The 21,160-nt window shown below is 33.4% G+C and overlaps 1 pseudogene; it reads right to left on the bottom strand.

Annotated features, from left to right (window-relative positions):
- Positions 1-3,766: 3,766 nt before the first annotated feature.
- LOC149200443 (UDP-glycosyltransferase 86A1 pseudogene) lies at positions 3,767-4,630 on the bottom strand (annotated as a pseudogene).
- Between the last annotated feature and the right edge of the window lie 16,530 nt (positions 4,631-21,160).

Genomic DNA, 21,160 nt, shown 5'->3' with positions numbered 1-21,160 from the left:
CTAGGGTTAACATTAATACACACACACACATATATATATAAACATACACTTTCTGATTTAAGATATACATCGAAATATTGTATTTATTAATTGAAGAGTGAAAGTGACATATCAACAACTGAGTTAATTGCTGTCTTAATAGATTTTTATTTGTTTATTTATATGGTTATTTAATTTTTGTTTTTTTCGTTGGTGGAGGTGAGCAGCTAAATGCTAATGTTAAAAGGACAATTTAATTTATGGGAATAATTGTTGGACTAAAACCCTTGCTCTGTGTTTCTTTTCCGAGTATTAATTTAGAATAAATTTTTAAAAATTTGAGTTTAAATTGTTTAATTTATAGAATTCTAGTGCTAATATTTTTAGTATTGAATTTATATGACATTTAGAAAAAAAATTAAACCACAAAAACTCACAATTTTTTTAAAATTATATGATTTGTCGGGCTAAAAAAATTATTTCTTCTATAAATTAAACTACACGATTTAAATTTCCACATAATTTATTAGAAATCCAAACTCAGTCTATCCAAGTAGAAATAGATATTTCTAAACTCAGTCTATCCCAGTAGAAATAGGGATCCATATCTAGTGGCTGCTTCTAGAATTGAAGATTTGGCAGTGGAGTTCGTAGCTTCAATTCGTTTGGCTTCAATTTCATCAACTCGTTAGTTGTCATTTAATATAGTGCTCTCCAAACAGGCTCTGTTCTTGGCAAAGAGACGACGGTGAAATCAGATTTTCCTCGGGTGGAAATCCTGGAAGCCGGTCACGAGAGATAGGGTACATAAACACAGAATTAACCATCTTACTAAAAGTTATATGACTAACTTAAAAGTAAGCAATGCCACACCCAGGCATATCATTTTTTCCATAAGCTACTTATGTATATGCGTGGGCTTGCCTGGGGCGAGTGATTGGCTAAGGAGAAAATAACTTTCTAAAGTTCCTGTCTTGTGCATGAAATCCCGTGTATACAAGAGAAAACAAGGCATGCGCACTTCTAAAAGAGGATGAGCAGGCAGTACCATCAATGATAAAAAGCTGCTCAGTAGAATGAATGACAGTCGTTTCTTTTTTCGAGTCCTTTTACAGCTGAATATAATTATATCGTAGATTTCTACATACTTTAACAAATAATTAACTTGGTCCATGTTGTTCACATTTTTGAAATATTATTTCGTTATGTCTCTCAAATTGTTTTTGAAATATTATTTCGTTATGTCTCTCAAATTGAGACGGTTTGGCTACATATTTTAACACATAAATTTTGTTCCATGTTGTTTGCATTCTGAAATATTATTTAGTTTATGTTTTTTTAATTGAGCTGGTTTGGTGTTTGGAACTAATTCTATTGGGTAGACGTTATAACAAGACTAATCATCAAAATAACATTATCAGAGAAATACCTACACAAGAAAGCCTCTAAAAATAAAAATAAAAATAAAAATAATAATAATAATAATAATATAATTACAACATTATCAGAAAAATACCTACACAAGAAAAGCCTAAAATATCAAATAATAATAATAATATAAAATAGAAATATATGAAAAAAAACCTTACAAATTAACAAATTTAAATTTAATAAATTCTCATCAATTTTTATTAGTGTAAAATTATTATAATTAATAATAAAGTAAATATTATAATTATTATTGTTATTATTAGTATTAAAATTAATTATTTAATATATATTAATAATAAAGTTAATTAACAATAATAATAACGATAATAATTATTATTATTAATTATTTGTTCTTATTAAGAGGATTTAATAAATTATATTAGATATATTATTTGCGTTAATTATTATTATTAATTATTATTAGTAGTATTAAGTATTTAATTAAAACTAATAATAAAATTAATTAATAATAAAGATAATAAACATTATTATTAATTTTATGGGCTAATAATTAGTGTTATCAACTCATTGAGTTAGTAATAATAATTATTAACTAGCAATTGTCTCAAAAGGTATAAAGAGAGGCCGACAGGATTATTAAATTGGAATTGTTTAATTTTTCTAGAAGAGTTAATTGGTTTGTGGAAAACCTTGTTTTCTTGGACTGGATCATTGTGCAGTTACTTTTCTTTAGATGTTTTGTTTATATCTATATTACAAAGAACACATTGAATATCTTATTTCATTTTAGAGTAAGTTAATTACCCAAAATCAAGAAACCTCTATAGATGGCCAAGCATATACGAAGAATACATCTCATTCATATGCAATACCAAATCCATCTTTTCTTTTCTCTGAGTAAAATTTCAAAAGCATGAATTATGTGGTGTCTAGTACCGAGGCACATTTTCCATTTGGTTCTGAAAAAATCACGTTCCTAATCTTCCTAATAATATTTTGCACATCTCTATATGCCTTCCCCACCAACAACACCAGTGTCTACAAGAAGAATACCTACAACAATATCTAAGACCAATCATCCTTTTAGTGGTTGACGACGCCTTTCTAACATGGCCTATTCACTCAAATTCCAATCCCTATCTACCTATATTTTCACCTCGCCATTATTGTAAACCACATGTTCCATTGTGGGTAACACCAATTATGTCTAGTCATACACTAGTTTGGTCATCTTTGGTTATTATAAGTCCTTTCATGGCTCTGAGGCTGCGTCAAGGTAGTTGTCGAGGTGGTGTGACAAGAGCATCCACTTATTGATGTCGGTGTTTATTTGGCTAGAACTCTGCCACTTACCATTTTGAATCTATTCCACCTAAAGTGAGGAACAATATCCTTCAACACGGAACAAGGGAATTTGGTGGCAGACCATATTTCTTTGATATTGAAATCATTGGAAACATCTTCAGGTGGACTACCGAGCCTAGGAAGTTTCGCAAACGAACACTTCACTTTCTCTATTCAGTGGCTTTGCACCGTCAACTCGAAACCAAGGCAACTCCAATGCTCATTTTCAAGTCATAATATTAGACTAATAGTCTATTATGTCACTTGGTCACTCACTTTTGTATCTGCTATGTTTAGTTCTCTTATGTTCTATGGCGATCCATATGTCTTAGAATTCTATATATGAACATTGTTTGGTTAGAATTCCCACCAAGCATCAATGCAAGTAATTGTCAATGGCTACATAATTAAAAAATTTCCATATATTTTTTGATATCCTTTTTGGCTAAACCTTAATGGAGGAGTAATGGTTGCTAAATCCAACTGTTAAGGGGACCCATAGAGTTTTTGGGAAAATATTTTCTCTTAACGTCTTTATTTAACTTTTTAACTCATAACAAAATATACTTCTTTAAAACACTTCTATTAAATTTTGTAAATACAAAACTAAAATTGTAAAATAAATAAATATTCATTTATTTATTTATTTTAATGATGTGAATAACCGCCATCATTATTAAAAAAATAAAAAACAAAAATTATATAAAACTTTACGCTTATGATAAACGAAAATAGTTATAATGATTCACTGGTAAAATTCAGCGCAATCGATTAAATCATCCTCTACTTAAATAGAAAGGGAACGAAGCACATATTAGAATACCACGAAATTAAATTAAAGTCGTTTTATTGTTTTGAAACCACACATTTTAGATATAAAGACAAGATCAAATAGCGCTCAATTTCAATTTTTTTCCCTTCCGAATTTAAATAACTTCCAATTTATACGAATAATTTTGTATAAATTCAACTAAAACATTTATAAACTCAGCTCAAACATCATGCATCATACGAGTGATAAACATGTGTGAGAAGGTTCACCATCATGCAGTTATTTACTAATACGGTTCCCCTTCAAACCTTCTAGCAAGCTCTCAATGTTTATATCCGAAGATCCTCCTCTTCGCACCGCAGTCCTCGCACTGTCTCTTAGAGCCTCGACATTTTTCTTTACCTCCGTCCCTTCGTCACTGAACAATTTTCTGATAGTTCTGGATATCTCTTTCTTTAGTATCAGTCCTTTCCCACCACTCAATCTGTATCCAATTTTCCATTCATCGACCATGAGCTTGCTGTTGGTGAATTGATCCGCCCAAAATGGAAGCCCTACCATGGGAACTCCACCAGCTATGCTTTCAAGCATTGAGTTCCATCCGCAATGAGTAACGAATCCCGCAACGGACGGATGGGATAACACTTGCAGCTGATTGCACCATGGAACAACGAGCCCCTGCCCTTTTATCTCATCCAGAAAACCGTGGGGTAAGCTGTCTGAGACTGTTGAAGAGACTATGTCTGGACGAAGAGCCCAGAGGAACAACTGCCCGCTGTCCTTCAAACCCATCGCTATTTCCTCCAGCTGAGCTTTAGTCACATGAACCATACTCCCAAAGGAAACGTATAGAACCGAATGATTAGGCTTTGCATCCAGCCACTCGGAACAGTCACATTCTGTCCAAATGCTTGTTCCAACTCTCATGTCCTTGGAATGTTCACCGTTCAAAAAACCAGAGGGAAGCAACGGACCAACATGCAGTACCGGAGGGTTCAAATTCACTTCCTTTCTTTCGAGATCGTCAAAGAATTGCCAAGAACAAACTGCGCACAGAACAAACCACAACAGCGAGCAGAACCCATTAGAGAATTTCAGGGTATCCAGCGAAGAGCGAACCCAATTAGAATTATGGGTATCCATACCAGTTTAAGGAAGAAACTATTGGTAAGAATCGATATATTGAGTTGGAATCAACCCGAGAGCCGAACAACCAAAACTTTTGGTGAAATCCTGAGCCTTCTGACTGCCAGAACCCGCGTGTAGGTGAAACAATACCCCTGCAGTCCAAAAACATGAATTCAGTTACCATTTGTAGAAAGAAATAGAGAAAAAAAAATATTTAACAACTCTTATCTAGAGAACAAAAACACATGTGTTTATGACAATTTGAAGGAAAATAAGCACCTGTCGGGTAATGGCCTGCAGATCGAGCCGAGATTTCTATCGTAGGAGAAGATGGAAGCTGACATAGGTTGAGGGGCCAGTGTAGAACCCCTCGAACAACAACAAAATTCTGTGAAGTCAAACGGGTCTCGGCGGAATATAGTGAGCTCAACATAAATGCAAAACTGCACCCAGAACAAACCACACTAGTGAGTGGAACACATTAGAGCAATCAGAGAATGGAAGTCAAATTTCGAAAAGCTCTTTACAGAGCTTCAAACTACGGCTTTGGGGTTTGGGGATTAAGTATAAAGAGTTGGCGGCAGGTAGTTTTAATGGGTGTATGAGGTATATAATTTAATACTAATTAGTGTTTGTCAAAAGTCAGGAAGAAGAACCGTGTTTGCCAAAAGCCAGGAAAGAAGAACAGTGACAACAACTGGCAAACCAAAGAAATGGAAAAAGCAGTAAAAATATCTTCAAGAGTAACATAAAAGAATGGGAAAAAGCAGTAAAAATATCTTGTCATGCAAAGCAGTTACACTTCAAATCCACGGTTGAAAGTGTCTCACCTAATCAAATGGAGCAGGATAAAAGTGTTGACGAAAAGTTGATGCATAGGAAGGTCTATCGGCCTAATAAAGTTAATAATAAAAATTGTTATAATTAAATTAATCATTGTTGTTATTAATTTAAAAATTATTAAAAGGAGAACAATGTTATTATTAGGGTAATTATTGTTATCTACTCGTTGAGTTAGTAATTATAATTATTAATAAAGTTAATAATAGTAATTGTTATAATTAAATTAATCATTGTTGTTATTAATTTAAAAATTATTAAAGGGAAACAATGTTATCATTAGGTTGGATTAATAGAGAAGGCCAAAATGATAGGATAGTTAAGATAGGAGATAATATAGGATGTAATAAGTGGAAAATGAGGGAATAAGGGGAAGGGATGCAAAGAAAAGATTAAGAGAGGGAAATGAATGAGGAGAAGAGGGAATGAAGGAAAGATCAAATGAGGTCCAAAGTGCAGAAGGGAGCAAGTGAGAGAGCTACTAGTCAAGGTTGTGAGACATAGATACTTGAGTGAGTCAGGGAATCCAATTTCTACTAATATCTATACTTTTGTTTCTATTAAGAATCTATCTCTGTTAAGAATGTGAGAATGCAAGTGAGAGAGCTACTAGTCAAGGTTGTGAGACATAGATACTTGAGTGAGTAAAGGAATCCAATTTCTACTAATATCTATACTTTTGTCTCTATTAAGAATCTATCTCTGTTAAGAATGTGAGAATGCTTTTATAATTTCAAGGGCGATAATTTTCATATCATGAAGACAAAGTATTTCGGTTGTTGACGGTTGCATCTATATTATCTGCATGTTCTCATGTTCTGCAAGTGTTGAAGATCTAGATCTACATTTAAGTGTCTCTTTTTGAAATTTCAAAATCTGAAATGGAAATAAGAATAACATTTTGCCAAAACAAACTTCTACGTCTAGAAAGTGTTTCGGTTGTTGACGGTTGCATCTACATTATCACTTCTACTTCTAGAAAAATGTTTCGGTTTTTGACGGTGTATTATCACTTCTACTTATGGAAAGTGTTTCGGTTATTGACGGTTGCATCTGCATTATCTGTGATGCATATGCCTCTTGTACACCATGTAGTGAGATAAATGTTCCGTGTATTTGTTTTTTTTTTGGTATTTTCACGAACATGTATTTGTTTAATCATTAACTTAGATTTATGTTAATTCTAAATTTACTAAAAATTGAAAAAAAATCAAATCTTTTTTCATAATAAAATAAAAAATTACATTTCGTAAAATTTGATCGTCTAAATCTTAAAAAAATTGAAATTAAAAATAAAATAAATCTAAACTCATATATCAAAAAACATCTTATTATAATTACTTTTATATATATTTAAAATTTTATCTATGCTATAAATGTATTTTATTTTCAATTAATAAAACAAATAATAATATAAAAAACATTTAATCATTTTATTTAAATTAATTTTTTATTCTTCTATAAAGTTTTGTAAATTTATTCAATAAAATGGAAATATTAAATAAAACTATCCATCGAATTTAATAATTTCGTTATCTTCATCCTACATCAATTTTAACATTTCTTAATAAAAAAATGACCTAACGGGTAATTTCCAATTAGCAAATTCCATCTCTACGTGGGAGAATCAACCCATTAAATCATTTTAACTTAGATAACTGGACCCATCTGATTAGGAGAGTTGGTCCATTTTAACACTACTTTAAAACCAAGTTTGAAAAGTATTTTCTCTATCACAATTTCTTTAGATTGGTTGTTAATTTATTCACACACCCGTAGAACATGGTTAATTACAATGAGAGGAAAGTTCTGGTAATTATTATAATTATTATATGTTTTAGAAGTTTTGGTGAGTATTTGGTAAATAAATATTGGTCTAATTTTCATTTTTTACTGTCTAATTTTTTTTTTCTATTCTATATAGATTAAAAATTTTGAAAAAAATTAATTTTCGGATTTTGGAGAGTTCACAATTCAAATTTGTAATTTTAATAAAGTCTTATCAAATTTTAAGTAAATTAGATAAGAAAATATTCCCAAAAACTCCAAAACTTATAGCAAATAGATTATAAAATATGAATAAAATAGGAATATAAAGAATTCATACACACACACACACCAAATACATGGTAGATTCCCACTATATAGCAATGGAAAACCTGAATGATAAAGACTCCTTCTCAGCTTGAACTCACTCTTACATTGGAAAACCACACATGACCTTGAAACTCTAACAATTTAGAATTTATATTTCTATATTATTTCTAACACTCACCCATAATTGAGAAATGAATTATTTACAACACCTATTTTTTTTTCCTTTGCACTGCATGATCCTCTTGATCAACAATGCATGTATAGTTCAACCTAGCCTTTTCATCATACTTTTATGATGTTGACGTCCATATAAAGGAACAACAATCCACTGAAATGCACGGGTATCTAACTCATCAAACCAATAGTCTCCTAGGATATCCTTCGTGTACATGGTTAATTTAACCTGCATACCTATACTTGTATATGTGCCATTAATTCCCCTTTAAACCATCATCATCATCATCCCATATTTTCTTTGCTTACCCACAACCATGCTCTTAATTTTAACAATTGACCATCAACCTGCTCTGCGTTTTCTTAGATGGCCCTCAACCATGCATCGGGTTCTCTTGGCTTACCATAAACTTGCACTACGTAGAGGTTTTAAGATTACCACAAACTTCAAAAGGGTACACATGCTTAATAATGCTTACATGAAAATTGATTCAGATATTTTCAATTGAAAACTCCACTAATAGATATGACAGATACATATAGTCTCAAGGACCATTATATCAAGCCAAACATGACACTAGAATTTACAACACACATTCAATAATGGTCTTGAGTAGCCTTTATTCAATAACACTTCATTCCTCATCCCTTTACCTATATTTGTTCACCATCCAATTTCAGTTGTTTTTCCATCTAATATCCTTTGTTTCCATAGTGCATCCAAAAGCATCGTCCCTAGTATAAATATTCTTCACTTGGGATTCCTTCACAATGAGAATTCTTCTTTTCCCTATCGTACCTGCATACTATGGATTATTGACGTTCATATGAAAAGAAATCCATCTACTAAATCCTCTATTTTCCCTATTATAGGTGTCATTCATTATACTTTTGTTTTCTAGGAATCCTCTTCACCTACAAGGTTCATCAACATGTTAAACTTTCTCTAATTTAGCTTCTTAATTCATCTCACATTCCCCTTCTTAATTGAAGACTAACTTCTCTGATTACACATCAAGCTTCACTACGAGTACACCTACCACCCTCATACCTATGTAGTGGTTTATTACACACTAATGCATGGCCTTACAAATCACTTGGGGAGAGCCAAACTTTTACATCTTGGACCAAAACTCTAGGGTGTCAGGTAAAACCCATCTTGCAACTATTTCACATCTTTACATCATTTTAAATCAAGTACAACAAGAATTCAAAACATTTTACAATAATACAAAAGCTGCCATCACTCCCTTATTACAATCATATACCCAACATATAAACCCATCTTAATACCATGCATTACTTATACTTTGTTTCTTCATCCATAAAAATTCATTAATGCTAATTTATCTATGCATTCACAACAACCACAACTTTATCACAAAGAAATATAAATTACTACTTCAACCACAATTTTCCCAACAATCTCAATGGTTGCACTTCTCAAAAACTATTTATGACGAAGAAATATAAATTACTACTTCAACCATAATTTCCCCAACAATCTCAATGGATGGACTTCTCACAAACTAGAAAATTATTGCAGGAATAAAGCAAATCTGGTATAGAGCATGAACTTCATTTTCATTTGCTTTACACCTTTTCCATCTTTGTGATGGCATCACAGAGGAAATTAATAATATCAAGTAAAGAATGATATTAATTTAGGCGGTGGGGCATTCTATTATGCTAGCCAACAAGACTCTCATTCACTCCTCTACCCCCACTCAAACCGTGGACCCGTGTGTCCCTTTCCTTAATCTATCCCATTAAAATTTCATATTTATATTTAATTTATAATTACGCCGTAAGGCGTTTCCCTCTGAAATCCATCCCCCTTTTTGCCTACCTGTCATCCTTGGACACCGTACGATTAGATGTTAGATGATTACAAAGACTTGAACCGTCGATCAAAACAGTTACAAATTCATTGGAAGTGTTTTTTCTTTTCTTTATTGACTGGTCTTATACATACAACATATGTGAAGAGAGCTCATGAAGCGACATCGTTAGCGCCGCCCATTCCAGATGCTACCGCCACAGCTCTGCATTTCTTTTCTGGAGCAAAGGTGCCATCTCCTTCTAATTGTAATGGAAGGATTCGAAGCGTTTCACCCTGCCCATCGGCAGCTAAATCAACCAAAAGAATGGTCTGTTTCTTTTATCTGTGAATCTATTTGGTTTCTTTGGGTTGGGATTCAGAGTTTTTTGGGGAGTTTGTATTTTTTTCTTTGCTTGATCGTGTTTGGATTTATTGCAGAAACCCATTGGAACAAAACCCCATCCTGCAAAATTTCTAAAGGTTTATCGATAGTATCAGCCAACTGCTGTGGCTTATTCTATTGTGTCTATTTCCAAAGGAGATTTATTATAAGCCACTGGTTTTTCAAAATTCTATAGATACCCAAAAAATGGATTCTGTTTGATTGATAATTTGTTGGGATTTAAATTATGCAAGTGTCGGCAGCATTTTCAGAGAAAGAGGTTGAAGTTGTGGAGGTGTTTTTTGGATTTGCAAGCCACCCAAAAAATGGATTCTATTTGATTGATAATTTGTTGGGATTTAAATTATGCAGGTGTCAACAGCATTTTCAGAGCAAGAGGTCAAAGTTGTGAAGGTGTTGTTTGGATTTGCAAGCCAAATTACTAGTGCAGAAGAAAATTTAAATGATTTGAAGGCGGCCTCATCATCTTCTCCTTCTTTGCCTCCAAATGTTTCATCTCCTATGCGTGTATCATCTTCCGTTTTTGCTTCTCCATCCCGATTGGCTCAACCGACCGAGGGTATATTTTCCTTTCTTTTGATTGGTTGCAATCTCATGCTTGATCTTATTTTTTCCTCATTGATTTTTTTAATTGAAAGGTATTGAAATCTCTTTGCAGGTCCCAAGAAGAAAAGGCCTCGCCCCACTAAGATTGATGAAATTGGATCCCCTACTGCTCTTGCAACTGCACTCGCTTATTGTCAATCCACGGGGATGGAGATTGGTTCTTCTGACAATGCAGATGGCGTTGGTGGGTTTACCAATGAAATTACAAATGTGTTGCCTCCTACAACTTCTGCAACTTGGAATCATACTACATCTTCGTCCTTTGGTCAGAGATATGGAGAACTGACCAGGGAAACAGTTACAATAAGCGAAAAGATTAGTGTTAAGTTTGAGGATTCAAATGTTGTTTCCCCGCTACCAGAGGCAAAAACTGCGGATATTCCTGCAAAGGTGGAAGGAGTTTCTGAATCTGAAAGAAATCAGATAGAAGCAGAGAATATTGATAGGCAGACTGATGTATTTCCATCTGAAAATTCAATAGGGAAATTTGAATCTCCAGTGATGTAAGTCTTTCAGAACACAGATGCACATGCATGCAATTTCCTATAGTTAGGATTTTTATTTTTCCTCCAGTTCCTTAAGCTGCTTTGTTGGAGTTCTGTCTGGACAACTCTCCTTCAATCGTGGATGCTAAGACTACTTCTTTAGAGAAAATGGAGATAGACTTGATGTATGTTGTTTTGTCAATTCAATCAAATTTTAATTTCTCATTTTCCCGATAGATAGGGAGGTGGTCTAAATAACTATATGATGGGTTTTTGTTCAGGTACCTCCAGAGAAAGAAGCTAACATTTCAAATATTGACAGTACCGTTGTTGCGGCAGATAGAGCCACTACTGAATTGCCAGCAGAAGGAACTGTAAGAGTGCTTCACTTTCTGCATCCCACGTTGTGTAGTAGTTTTTTGAAATATGGGATAAATTGCCTATAACAAGGATGAAGTATATTAGTGTATAAAAGTTTATTGCAGACACTTAGGTAAGAATGCATGTCATTGCTGAAGTATTTCGTGTAAATTCTGCTTTGTGATTGTAACAGATGGGAGTCAGCAGTGCATTTGAAGGAAAATCTATATCAGTAGATAAAGTAAGAGATCAGGAGAAAAGGGAAGATAGTTCAGAGTACAAAGAAGGGGAGAAGAGCTCTTGTAAGGGAGACCTCATAGAGGGAAGTGTTGTTGAAAGACATATAAAGGTGGAAAACATTAAGGAAGAAAGTCAGGTAGATAGTATGTGAGGAAACGATAATGATTCAAAAAAATTATTGCCACAGAAGCAGGAGGTAATCACCAAGATTGATTCAAGAATGCAGAAACAAGAGAAACATGGTTAGTGAACTTGCTCTTTTAGTGACAAGAGATTAATCTGAAAATTCAATTTATGGATTTTGTTTTCTTGCTTGTTTTCCATCTAAAAAGCCTCTTCCATTAGTCATGGTCATGTTTTCATACTTATATACATCATCATATTTCTAACTGTTGGGCTCCATCAGATGTTCCATCTCTCATCGTTTCAGCTTCATGTGCCGTCAATTGCTCCACCAATGGAGCTATTGGAACTTCACACATATCTATGGCCGTAGCAGGGTGGCCTGGAGCCTTATCTACTCTTGGGTATGAACATCTCTCTACCCTATTATGTTGATCATGTTGTTTTGTTGTTGCTTGTAATAAGCAATCATTTTCTGAGCTTAAACAAGGATTTGTTCAGCAGGTATTTTGGATTAGCAGCGGCTACTTGGCCTGGAACATCTATGCCTGGAATGATGCATGTTGAAGGAAACTTGATGAAAGGCATACAGGTAGCTAATTTGTTTCCACTCATCCTTTAGTTGTGGACTATTTTACATTGCATGGTGAGTCCTTGTAATTTGTTGATTATCGATGTACGCTAGTCAGTTCTTGGTAATGAAGAAGGCGGCATGCAGGTTTTTATATTTTATATCTTATTGCGAAGTTATTTGTGGCTTCCTTAGGGTTGATTTTCCCATGATTTAAACATGTCAGATCATTGGACTGTCATAGATCCTAGCTTGCACGTTATCGTTGTATCTATGAATGGGTTTTTCTGCTTCTTGGCTTCGATCATGACCATTTGGGGTGGCCTTCTGCATTGATTTCCATCTACCTTCAACATCATGAGCTAGAGAGTCTATGATGTGTTTTGTCTTATAAGTTGGCATGTGTTATGTTTGATCATTTTTTTGTGTCTTCGATCATGGTTTCAATATTCCTAGAGTATTCCTGGATATAGTCTTCCAATTGAGGTGTTATATTTGTTAAAAGATGTTCAGATTTTCTCATTTTATCATGTGAAGAATCAGTGGGGATAATGAAATGAATGAGTTGGGATATCGGTTTTATGTTGTCCTTCATGAAACACTGTTCAAGTCGGCATCTTTGACACTTACCAATATATTCTATGATGAAGGATTCGTGGTAGAAGGACCTTGAAAAAAAACCTCTTTCCTCAGATTTTGGCAAAGATGATTAGATTTTCAGAAATGACAAATCAAACACCTGTAACCATCAGTGTTGTTAGATTTATCACCAGCAAAATCTAACACTGAAAATTCAAATTCACCAAAGAGTATTTCATAGGAAAATCATTGTGATAATTGAGTAATATGGAGAACAACTACAGATCCATGCTACCAGCATTTTTATAGGGAAAATAACGTTGCAAATTGAAACCCAACGACACCCTCTATGAAGAAACCAAAAATACTAGAAACCCTTGTATTCTCGTCAGATCTACCAAAAGATTCATATAATCGTAAGTAATTTCAATACTCTTCCACAAGAATGCTCAGCAAACATATCAGTCTTCAACAGTCCAAAGGTGAGAAATCTCTTCAGAGATGACTTATTGCTTTGACTCAATGTTTCCAATAATCCATCTTTCACAATCTTAGAAATGAACTGTGTATGCAAATAACCACGCTTACAAAGATAGAATTAGATATAAATGAGGGTGATGAATATGCAATATACAACCAATCAATAGGGTGCTCATTGCTATCATTGTTACAGTCACGCATAAGTCAATGTCATGCAATCAGTGTTACTCTTGCAACATCAACAAATCGTCAAGGATTTGTCACACAAAGTTTCCGTCCTGTGTCAAGGTTTTTAGCTATTAGTGCTATTGGTAAAGCTTCAGACCTAGTATCACAACTTGAAGAGAAGAAACTGGTAGAGCCTCCTAATCTAAAGATAAATATCACAGATACCCAAAGAAAAGCTCTGCCTTCTCAAGTAATGGTGCTTCTAAGCTTGCTACTGAGGCATGACAACACAAAATTGTACATTGCTTCCTTTCTATTTTCTGAGGGGCAATGTACACTCTGAGTAGCCACTTGTGATATTAAAACAATGAGCTCTGCGGTAAATATAATGCTCAGACTTATTGAGAAACAAGAGATGGAGATATTCAATAGACAAAGATGGAGATGGGAGTTTCAATGGACAATTTGCTTCAAACAATTTTAGCTCACGGAATCAGGAATCGATTTCAATTATTATGCCTCTATATAATTCATTCTCCGATGAAGGATTCATGGTAGAAGGACCTTGAAAAAAACCTCGTTCCTCAGATTTTGGCAAAGATTATTAGATTTCAGAAATGACAAATCAAACACCTGTAACCATCAATGCTGTTAGATTTATCACCAGCAAAATCTAACACTGAAAATTCAAATTCACCAAAGAGTATTTTAGAGGAAAATCATCGTGATAATTGAGTAATATGGAGAACGACTACAGATCTGTGCTACCAACATTTTTCTAGGGAAAATAATCTTGCAAATTGAAACCCAACGACACCCTTTATGAAGAAACAAAAAATACCAGAAACCCTTGTCTTCTCGTCAGATCTACCAAAAGATTCATATAACCGTAAGTAATTTCAATACTCTTCCACAAGAACCCTCAGCAAACATATTAGTCTTCAACAGTCCAAAGGTGAGAAATCTCTTCACAGATGACTTATTGCTTTGGCTCACTATTTCCAATAATCCATCTTTTACAATCTTAGAAATGAACTGTGTATATAACTAAAATCATATGTTATAATGTAAAATAGAGGTCATTTTATGACAAACCAGTCGATCTGATTGTTCCAATAGCGATGACAAAGTTGCGATCAATTTCCATAATATCATATTGAAAGTTATACTAAACGCTTCATAACAATGAATTGCTGATCTAATGGATCAAATAGTGAAAATTGAAATAAATTTGATGTTTGTTAGTCCATATTGGAATAGAAGATGTGAGCACATTAACCCAAAGCTCTTGATCTAATAATCCAATGGTGAAAGGTGAAGAAATATCCAAATTCCATAAGACATCAGAAAGTAAGTAAAGTTTAAAAGCAAGTTACACTTTGTTTGGATCTTACAACTCTCATGATCCATGATTGAAGGTCTATATTCATACCATATCGTAACATACACAAAACTTAAAGTAAACTTACACTTTTGATATATTGAAGGGTCAGAGTGAGTTGAGATTGATGGCAAATATTCATATTAGGTTGTAACTTGCAGAGCTTTTAACCATAAGTTACATTCTAGTGAGTCTAACAATGAATATCAATAATGGTGACTGAATTTTTAAATGGGTGGAGTTAATAGAATTATAACAAGTGGGTTCCACCCAATATTCCCACTATCTATTATTAGGTCATTTTAATGGTGGTAATTAATAGAATTTGTACTTACATTTACATTAATGGTTTAAAGTACATCATTTTAATTGTGGTAATTAGTAGAATTTATTATTAATGGTTTAAAGTACATGTTATCACTGGGAATTTTACCAGGTTGTGTAAAGGAAAATCCCAAGGTAACATTGAATTAGTTTTTAGATTGGAAGTGGACCTTTCCAGCTTAGAGAGAGTTATCTCTCATAACTCAGTCACCCTGTGGCGCCTCAATAACTCGTTATTTAACAGTATAATGGCTAGATATTATGTACGATAAGATTTAAAATGTTGTAAGACAAAGTGAAATATCCATTGGGCATGGAGTTATGATAATTAGCAAGAAATCTGGTGGATCCATTTAAAATGTTGTAGGACATAGTGAAATATCCATTGAGCATGGAGTCATGATAATTAGCCCAAAATCTAATGGATCCTCCATTACCTGGGTATGGATATTAGTGATATTAAGGGTTAAAATGTTGTAGGACAGAGTGAAATATCCATTGAGCATGGAGTCATGATAATTAGCAAGAAATCTGATAGATCCTCCATTACCTGGCTATAGATATTAAAAGAAGGATAGATGAAACTTTCTTAGATTATCGGTGTAGTTGAAAGTTGAATGGGGATGATAGTCCACTATAGTAGAGCATCCAACGAGGATGAATTCTAAAGTAGCTTTAGAAGGAAATGAAAGTATTTGATTGTAAGAAAATAAAGCATCAATGAGAAATTCTAAAATATTTTCTTTCCAAAAAGGAAAGTATTTGATTGTAAGAAAACGAGACATCAATTATAAATTTCAAAATATTTACTTTCAAGAAAAGATTGAAGATTACATATAAAATAAAATCACCTAGAAAGAAAAAAATTCAACATAAAGAAACAGATAGGAAAGTAGCATCTCAAGAATCTTTGGACCATAAAATGAAGAATTTTTGGTCCAATCAGATTAATTAATCTCAAATTTACACAGTAATTTTTTCTCTCTTAAACCGAACCCTTTGTCCTTTTTTTCATCTGTTTTATAGAGATATTACATATGTTTTTTCATCTGTTTTATAGAGATATTACGTATGTTTCAGATACAAAATCTGTGGAAAAATATTAACTACGAAATATTCAACACAAAATTGTACAATGCTTCCTTTCCATTTTCTGAGGGGCAATGTACACTCTGAGTAGCCACTTGTGATATTAAAATAGTGATCTCTGAGGTCAATATAATGCTCGGACTTATTGAGAAACAAGAGCTGGAGATATTCAATAGAAAAAGATGGAGATGGGAGTTTCAATGGACAATCTGCTTCAAACAATTTCAGCTTATGGAATCAGGAATCGATTTCAATTATTATGCCTCTATATAATTCATTCTCTGATGAAGGATTCGTGGTAGAAGGACCTTGAAAAAACCTCGTTCCTTAGATTTTGGCAAAGATGATTAGATTTCAGAAATGACAAATCAAACACCTGTAACCATCAGTGTTGTTAGATTTATCACCAACAAAATCTAACACTGAAAATTCCAATTCACCAAAGAGTATTTCAGAGGAAATCCATTGTGATAATTGAGTAATATGGAGAACAACTACAGATCTGTGCTACCAGCATTTTTCCAGGGAAAATAACCTTGCAAATTGAAACCCAACGACACCCTCTATGAAGAAACCAAAAATACCGGAAACCCTTGTCTTCTCGTCAGATCTACCAAAAGATTCATATAACCGTAAGTAATTTCAATACTCTTCCACAAGAATACTCAACAAACATATCAGCCTTCAACAGTCCAAAGGTGAGAAATCTCTATAGAGATGACTTATTGCTTTGACTCACTATTTCCAATAATCAATCTTTCACAATCTTAGAAATGAACTGTGTATGCAAATAGCCATGCTTACAAAGATAGAATAAGATAGAAATGAGGGTGGTGAATATGCAATATACAACCAATCAATAGGATGCTCATTGCTATCATTGTTATAGTCACGCATAAGCCAATGTCATGCAATCAGTGTTACTCTTACAACGTCAACAAATCGTCAAGGATCTGTCACACAAAGTTTCTGTCCTGTGTCAAGGTCTTTAGCTATTAGTGCTATTGGTGAAGCTTCAGACCTAGGATCACAACTTGAAGAGAAGAAACTAGTAGAGCCTCCTAATCTGAAGATAAATATCACAGATACCCAAAGAAAAGCTCGGTATTCTCAAGTAATGGTGCTTCTAAGTTTGCTACTGAGGCATGATAACACAAAATTGTACATTGCTTCCTTTCTATTTTCTGAGGGGAAATGTACACTCTGAGTAGCCACTTGTGATATTAAAACAGTGAGCTCTGAGGTCAATATAATGCTCAGACTTATTGAGAAAAAAGAGCTAGAGATATTCAATAGACAAATATGGAGATGGGAGTTTCAATGGACAATCTGCTTCAAACAATTTCAGCTCACGGAATTAGGAATCGATTTCAATTATTATGCCTCTGTATAATTCATTCTCTAATGAAGGATTCATGGTAGAAGGACCTTGAAAAAAACCTCGTTCCTCAGATTTTGGCAAAGATGATTAGATTTTAGAAATGGCAAATCAAACATCTGTAACCGTCATTGTTGTTAGATCTATCACCAGCAAAATCTAACACTGAAAATTCAAATTCACCAAAGAGTGTTTCAGAGGAAAATCATCATGATAATTGAGTAATATGGAGAACAACTACAGATCCATGCTACCAACATTTTTCCAGGGAAAATAATCTTGCAATTGAAACCCAACGACACCCTTTATGAAGAAACCAAAAATACCAAAAACCCTTGTCTTCTCGTCAGATCTACCAAAATATTCATATAACCGTAAGTAATTTCAATACTCTTCCACAAGAACCCTCGGAAAACATATCAGTCTTCCACAGTCCAAAGGTGAGAAATCTCTTCAGAGATGACTTATTTCTTTGGCTCACTGTTTCCTATAATCCATCTTTTACAATCTTAGAAATGAACTGTCTATGCAAATAGCCACGCTTACAAAGATAGAATTAGATAGAAATGACGGTGATGAATATGTAAAGATGTGGTTGAGTTAGAGATTGCAGACTCAAAGGTTTGCTTTATTTCTGGATGAATTTTGGAGAGATGGTTCCCAGTTGATGGAAGAATTTAGTTTGTTGCTGCTAACCCACCACTCCAACTCGAGACTTGTTGTAAGTTTAAGAAATCGCAAAGTCCTGTCAGAAATTGGAGTCATGGGCGATTTGGTAGAAGAGGAAAACTGGCAACTATTTTTATTCATACTTTTCGAATTCCATGATTCAGTTGGGTCTTACTCACGAGGTTGTTCTTCGGCTATCCACACTCAGGGAAAGTGTTCAACCTTCAACCAGTTCTTTGTTCTTGATTGGAATATCTGATTACAAGTTATTTTCTCACTGCTATACAACCAATCAATAGGATGCTCATTGCTATCATTGTTACAGTCACGCATAAGTCAATGTCATGCAATCAGTGTTACTCTTACAACATCAACAAATTGTCAAGGATCTGTCACACAAGGTTTGTGTCCTGTGTCAAGGTCTTTAGCTATTAGTGCTATTGGTGAAGCTTCAGACCTAGGATCACAACTTGAAGATAATAAACTGGTAGAGCCTCCTAATTTGAAGATAAATATCACAGATACCCAAAGAAAATCTCGGTCTTCTCAAGTAATGGTGCTTCTATGTTTGCTAATGAGGCATGACAACACAAAATTGTACATTGCTTTCTTTCTATTTTCTAAGGGGAAATGTACACTCTGGGTAGCCACTTGTGATATTAAAACTGTGAGCTCTGAGGTCAATATAATGCTCAGACTTATTGTGAAACAAGAGCTGGAGATATTCAATAGACAAAGATGGAGATGGGAGTTACAATGGACAATTTGCTTCAAACAATTTCAGCTCATGGAATCAGGAATCGATTTCAATTATTATGCCTTTATATAATTCATTCTTTGATGAAGGATTCGTGGTAGAAGGACCTTGAAAAAAACCTCGTTCCTCAGATTTTGGCAAAGATGATTAGATTTTAGAAAAGACAAATCAAACACCTGTAACCATCAGTGTTGTTAGATTTATCACCAGCAAAATCTAACACTGAAAATTCAAATTCACCAAACAGTATTTTAGAGGAAATTCATCGTGATAATTGAGTAATATTGAGAACAACTACAGATCCGTGCTACCAGCATTTTTCTAAGGAAAATAATCTTGCAAATTGAAACCCAACGACACCCTTTATGAAGAAACCAAAAATACCGGAAACCCTTGTCTTCTCGTCAGATCTACCAAAAGATTCATATAACCATAAGTAATTTCAATACTCTTCCACAAGAACCCTCAGCAAACATATCAGAGCATGTGTCATTGATGAGAGCCAAATATTTCAAAAAGGGGTTCTGGACAGTGGCTAGCACATGTGTCCTAGGAAATCTGCAGATGTAATTAACTTGAGAAGTTTGATCCGCAGACATAATTCATATGAGAAGTTTGATCCACCTACAAAGAAGAGAGATAGTGAAACACAACATGACATAGCCTTATAAATAGTAAACCCAACAAGACATCAAAACCCTAGTAAAAAATAAAACAAAAACTTTTCAAAACAATCGTCAATTTTCCAGAAATCCTTCAACCGCATGGAAGAATCGTGCATTTGATATGCATTTTCACCCTCACGCACACTGTGTTTTTTTATTTTCATTAATAAACCATAATATAATTATGGGTTTGGGTTTAGAAATTGTCAAAAATAAATAGTTCAGGTTACCAATATGAAAAATAAGAGTCAACCTTAACTAATATCCCTGGACTCCTGAGTTGAATAAACTCCAATGACAATACCTATCTTGTGTCTTAATTAGCAAGGCCCAGAATTATGTGCAATATAAATTCTCTTACCTGAATAAGGAGGAGAAAAATAGAATTCCACATAAGAGACTACTTATTTTAATTAACTAAATAATAATAGAAAGTAAATTAAATCACCTTTATTTTACTAGATTATTTACAATGATTTTAAAACATACTTTCAATGTTACAACTATTATTCTTTTATGAATATATGTGATTTAGAAATAAACAAATTCAAATTAAAACTCATTTATAATGATTTTAAAGCATACTGTCAGTGTTAAGCAGCCATTAAAATTTTATGAATAAATTTGACTCCAAAAATAAATAAATTCAAATTATGAGTAGAATTCTTTTTGGGATAAGTTATGAGATGCAGAAGATTCGTTGTATGATCCCAACCACGGGTATGATACAAGAGAGACTAATTATTTTTATTAATTAAATAATAAAAAAATTTAAAATTATGATTTAGTTCTAATAATCATCTTCATCTTATTGGAGAGAGACTAATTATTTTTATTAATTAAATAATAAAACAAATTAAAATTATGATTTAGTTCTAATAATCATCTTTATCTTATCAGATTGTTTACTATGATTTTAAAGCATACTTTTAGTCTTACACAACCATTAATTAATTTTTATGGATAAAAGTGACTTTAGAAATAAATAAATTCAAATTGAAACTAAATTACTATGATTTTAAAGTAAATTCAAATTAACTCACATGTACAATTTATAGTGTTCTTCCTACCTCTCCTCTCCTTTGGCTATAGCTTTCCCATTGAGCAACTTGGTAGCTTCATAGTCATGAACAATGACTTATATGCAATATTAATTCAATAATTAATAAAAAATAGTGTGAGGCACCCTAAATCAATTTCATTTCTACTACATCTCAACATTCATTTAGATTTGCCCATTCCCATGTCCTGATTGTTCCTCAATTTATTCCTTACGGCGTTTCCTTTGCAACATTTGGTGCAAATGCTAGTTATACAAGGTCTCAACTAGCCAT

Source organism: Pinus tabuliformis, chromosome 2_1 (assembly GCF_031772625.1).
Source record: "Pinus tabuliformis cultivar Carrire ecotype Pingquan chromosome 2_1, CPIR1, whole genome shotgun sequence".
Lineage (NCBI taxonomy): Eukaryota > Viridiplantae > Streptophyta > Pinopsida > Pinales > Pinaceae > Pinus > Pinus tabuliformis.
This window is presented reverse-complemented; position numbering and strand designations above follow the sequence as displayed.